The sequence below is a fragment of the Panthera tigris genome, chromosome B3, assembly GCF_018350195.1.
Source record: "Panthera tigris isolate Pti1 chromosome B3, P.tigris_Pti1_mat1.1, whole genome shotgun sequence".
Classification (NCBI taxonomy): domain Eukaryota; kingdom Metazoa; phylum Chordata; class Mammalia; order Carnivora; family Felidae; genus Panthera; species Panthera tigris.
Window position 1 is genome coordinate 26,081,979 of NC_056665.1, and position 5,631 is coordinate 26,087,609.

At 35.3% G+C, this 5,631-nt stretch overlaps 1 non-coding gene across 1 annotated transcript; it reads right to left on the reverse strand.

Moving 5' to 3' along the window:
- Positions 1 to 200: 200 nt before the first annotated feature.
- On the reverse strand, positions 201 to 302 carry LOC122239838. Its single transcript, XR_006219220.1, has one exon. It is a non-coding gene; the product is annotated as a U6 spliceosomal RNA (small nuclear RNA).
- Positions 303 to 5,631: the final 5,329 nt, after the last annotated feature.

Here is a 5,631-nt window from a genome sequence, read left to right on the forward strand (position 1 = left end):
ATAAAAAAAATCATACTATGAGTGCCCCCCCCACCATGTTTGGCATCTGCCTGCCTCACTTTCACCATCTCTTTATCACTGCCAAAGACATTTTCCAGTGGCTAGAGCTCTGCCTCTCTACTTTCGGAAATGGTAAAGTGCCTTAGAATAAAAGTTCTCCTGGAGCAATCCTCAATCAATAATGGGAATTTTAAAAAGACCTAATTCAAACACTCTTTTATGAAATTTGTGTCATCCTTGTGTCAGGACCATGCTAATCTTCTCTTTACTGATTCAATTTTCAGTGTATGTGCTGCCAACATGGGCATGCTCCAACATCCTTTAGGTGGAATCATTCTGGACAGAATCTTTGCTTTAGTGTCTTGAGTTCCCCAGGGGGACTATGACCTAGTTACATAGAAAGAGAACTTTCTTGATAATGCACTCACTTGTCTGTCTTTCTTTCCTTGCCTCATTTCCAATCATTCCCCCCTGTGTTTTCTCCACCTTCCAAATAAACTACTTCACCCAGTCCTCTTATAGTTTCCTTCTGGGAAAATCAAAACTAGAGACAAAAACTCTAGCCTAATATTTCCAAAGCATTTAACATGAAAAACACCCTAAGGGTGTTAAATACCATGATTACCACCGTAAGAGAAATAGAAAACAAAACAACAACAACAAAAAGAGTAAAATTATCAAACACAAATAGATAAAAGATAAAAAATGGCATGAGAAAATGGCAGATAGAAGATATGTAGGACAGCTCAACATATATGATATGGAACTTCTCTGATAAGAACACTAAAGCAATGAAACTAAGAAAATATTTAAAACTATAATAAAATACGTAAGTCACAGAGATGAAAAGTATAGACTAGGAATATAGTCAATAATATTATAATAATGTTGTATAGTGACAGATGGTGACTATACTAAATAGGAAATGATATTTGGAAATGATATTTTTGATAAAGGGTTAGTGTATCCAAACCATATAGACAACTTATACAACTCAACACCATAAAAGCAAATAATCTAAATTAAAAATTGCAAAAACATGAACAGACATTTCCCCCACAAAAGACATACGGATGTCCAACAGACATTTGAAAGATGATTAACATCATTCATTATCAGGGAAATTCAAATCAAAACCACAATGATATATCACCTCACACCTGTCAGAATGCCTAAAATCAACAACACAAGAAATAACAGGTGTTGGGGAGAATATGGAGAAAAAAAGAACCCTTTTGCTCTGTGGGTGGGAATGTAAATTGGTGCAGCCACTGTGGAAAAGAGTGTGGAGGTTCATCAAAAAGTTAAAAACAGAATCACCAGTAATTCCAATTTTGGAGATCAGTAATTCCATGGAGATTTACCCAAATAATATAAAAACACTAATTCAAAGGGATATATGCACCCCAATGTTTATAGCATCATTATTTACAAATATCTGAACTATGGAAGCAGCCTATCTCCGTCGATAGAGAGATAGATGATAGATGATAGATAGATGATAGATAGATAGATAGATGATAGATCTATAGATGGTAGATAGATGATAGATAGTGGAATATTACTCAGTCATAAAAAATTAAATCTTGCCATTTGCAAACATGGATAGATCTAGTGGGTATAATGCTAAGTGAAATAACTCAGAGAAGAACAAATGCCATATGATTTCACTCATATGTGTAATTTAAGAAGCAGAACAAATGACCAAAGAAAGGTAGAGACAAACAGAAAGATAGACTCTCAACTATGGAGAACAAACTGATGGTTACCAGAGTGGAAGTGGGTGGGGAGATGGGTGAAACATGTAAAGAGGTTTAAGAGTACACTTACAATGGGCACTAAGAAATGTATATAATTGTTGAATCACTATATTGTACACCTAAAACTGATATAACACTGTATGTCAACCATACTGGAATTAAAATTTATAAAAAATTAAAAATTAGGGATGCCTGGGTGGCTCAGTCGGTTAAGTGTCAGACTTCAGCTCAGGTCATGATCTCATAGTTCATGAGTTCCAACCCGTGTCAGGTTCTATGCTGACCGGTCAGAGCCTGGAGCCTGCTTCAGATTCTGGGTCTCCTTCTCTCTCTGCCCTTCCCCCACTCGTGCTCGGTCTCTCTCTCTCTCTCTTAAAAATATATAAACATTAAAATTTTTAAATTAAAAAATAACATTGTATCTCATTCTCCACGTATCAGGCACTTGTAAAGTATTTTCTATACTTTAATTCTTAGTGCCAATATTTCCCCTGTTACCATTGTGGCTCACATTATTGCAACTGGACTACATGCTCCTGCTTTTGCTCCATGCATTCTTTTCTCAACATAGGTCCTACTGAAAGGAAGTCAGATCATGTCACTACTCTGGCTAAAACCTTTCAGTAGCTTTACTTCTTACAAAACTTTTTGCCATTACCTGCAGTGTCATACAAGAGGCCATGAGAGTTCTCTGTCTTCATTGCCTCAAACCTCCATCATCCACCCCTCCAGCCATATTTGCATCTTCCATGACCCTTGAATACACTTAGTGCACTACTGTCTGGAGCTGTGTATTTTCATTGCATTCACCTTAACAACCTTGCTCCAGATTTCTATAGGAACTCATTCCTTCACTCTCTTTAAGTCCTGAATCAGATGTCATTTTCCCCGGACATCTTATCTGAAATTTCAAACTTATCCACTGTAATACTTCCTACCTACCTTCTTTGCTTTATTTTTCTTTTTAGCTTTTACTGCTAGGTAATATAATATATATGCAACTTCTTTTTCTTTTCTTCATTTTTTAAGTGTCACCTTACTAGAGTGTAAACTCCATGACGGGTTCAATGAAGCATTGTTTTCCATTTTACAAAGGAAGGAGCTGATAGGGAGGTAAAATGATTTGATCAACATTGCTGGGCTAGTGGGTGAAATTGCATAGGTGCAAATGATGAGCAATCCAGGATTCCCACCAAGAAGAGATGTTTAGGTATGAGATGAAAACAGAATGGAGCTTAAAGAGATCTGGAAACATGGTAAATATGATGTGGTTTTAGGGGAAATTACAGAAATGCTACTTTATAACAATAATTCATGTACTTTTAGGGCAGAGGGAGTGATGTTTGTTTTAATATGCCCAAACCTCTCCCTCTTTGTATTAAAGTGTATCCTTCTTCCATAAGCCTGTGACTAGATGAACATGGCGTGAGAAGCAAGCAAATGAGTGGGCTAGGAAGAGTAGATAATAACACAACAGTTTGGCTATGTGGGCATACCATCTTCACATACATTATCTCATTATCTCTCTATTTCCTTCCAATGTTTAGAGATGAAAGATCAAAGGGAATAAATCACTTCTCTGGGGTCATCCAGTTAGGAAGCTGCAATGTTAGTGCTTACTTTCAACTTTGTCTTGTCCCAACACCTATACTCCTTACTGTTACTAATGATACTGTACTATTCTGGTTTTGTAGAACAATCCAGAGTCATTTATTTTGGTCACATTGCAACAGCTCCATTGCAATTGTGTATTAGAAAACTTCTTTGATTACTTCAAGATAAATCATTATGTTTCTTTCTGATGTGTGACACTTTGAGGTTAATTTAATCCAAGCACCTGAGAAGTATTTTAATTTATGTCACCATTTAAATTAGTATGGCATTATTTCAAAAGATGACTGTAATTCAGAATTTTGAAACATGGAAAGCATCCAATCAGAACAAAATCAGAAGCTCACAAAAGTAGCATTACAGTAGGTAGTACCTTTCCTTTGAGACAGGTGAAATATTCTGCAGATATAAACAATCCATAGATATCTCTGTTATTATGACAACATTTAGATAGAGTAGTTACATTTAGATACAGTAAAGTATATAGAGGCTGTGAATGTGAAATATTTACCAGATTGAAAGAGTTTAGTGTCAGACTACATACCCTTCCTATTTTATTTCTTTTACAGTGTTTACCACATTGTGAATATATACATATATGTATATATATATATATGTATACATATATGTATGTATACATATTCTCTTTCTCTCATATATATATGAGACACATATATAAACACATACATATATAAACACATACAGTGTTTACCACATTCTGACTATATATATATATATATATATATATATATGAGAAAGAGAATCTTAAGCAGGCTCCACACTCAGTGAGGTGAGTGAGGAGCCCAAGGCGGGGCTCAATCTCATAACCCTGGAATCATGACCTAAACTAAAATCAAGAGTTGGACACTTAAACAACTGAGCCACTCAGGCGCCCCCAAGAATTTTTAAAATTCCAGTTAGTTAACATATAGAGTTATATTAGTTTCAGGTATAGAATTTAGTTATTCAACACCTACATACTTGACCATGCTATCACAACAAGTGTACTACTTAATACCTATCACCTATTTAATCCAGCCTTCCATGCCCCTCCCCTCTGGTAACCATCAGTTTGTTCTCTGTAATTTAGAGTCTGTTTCTTGGTTTATTGCTCTCTCTTTTGTCTGTTTTTCCCCTTTGCTTGTTTGTTTTGTTTCTTAAATTCCACATATGAGTGAAATCATATGGTATGTGTCTTTCTCTGACTGATTTATTTCACTTTGCACTATGCTCTCTAGCTCTATCCATATCAAGATTTCATTCTTTTTTGTGGCTGAATAAAATTCTATTGTATTAAGATATACCATGTTTTCTTTATCCATTATGTTAAATAAAAATGGTGAGAGTTGACACCCTGTCTTTTTCCTGACCATAGAGGAAATGCTCTGTTTTTCTCCCCTGAAGATGATATTAGCTCCGGGTTTTTCCTAGATGACCTTTATTATGTTGAGGTATATTCCCTATAAACGTACTTTGTTGACGGTTTTGATCATGAATTAAGGTCATACTTTGTCAAATGCTTTTTGGGAATCTATTAAAATGATCGTATGATTCTTATTCTTTCTTTTATTAATGTGGTGTATGTGAAGAGATACATGCACCCCAATGTTTATAGCAGCATTATCTACAATAGCCAAATTATGTAAACAGCCCAAGTTTCCATCATCTGATGAATTGATAAAGAAGATATGGTATAATATATACACAACAGAATATTATTCAGCAATAAAAAGAGTGAAAACTTGCCATTTGCAATGACGTGGCTGGAGCTAGAGAGTAAACAAAATAAGTGGGTCAGAGAAAGACAAATACCATATGATTTCACTCATATATGGAATTTAAGAAACAAACAAGTGAGCAAAGGGAAAAACAAAAACAAAAACAGAGTGAGAGGGAAACCAAGAAGCCAACTCTTAACTATAGAGAACAAACTGATGGTTATTGGAAAGGACGTAGGTGGAGGTTGGGCTAAATTGGTGATGGGGATTAAGGAATTCATCTGTTGCAATGAGCATTGTGTGTTGTGTGGAAGTGTTGAATTACTATATTGTGCTCCTGAAACTAATTGTATGTTAGTACATTGTATGTTAGCTGGCATTTAAATAAAAACTTTTAAAAAATGGCATTGACTCTAAATCTTCTTGAAGTTACTTCAGTCAGAGTAGGGACTTGAAGCAATGAGGACATGTAAAAGTAATGGCCTCTACTGGCCTCTACTTTTTTGGCATCTCTGTGATCAGAATCAGCAATCAATGTTCAG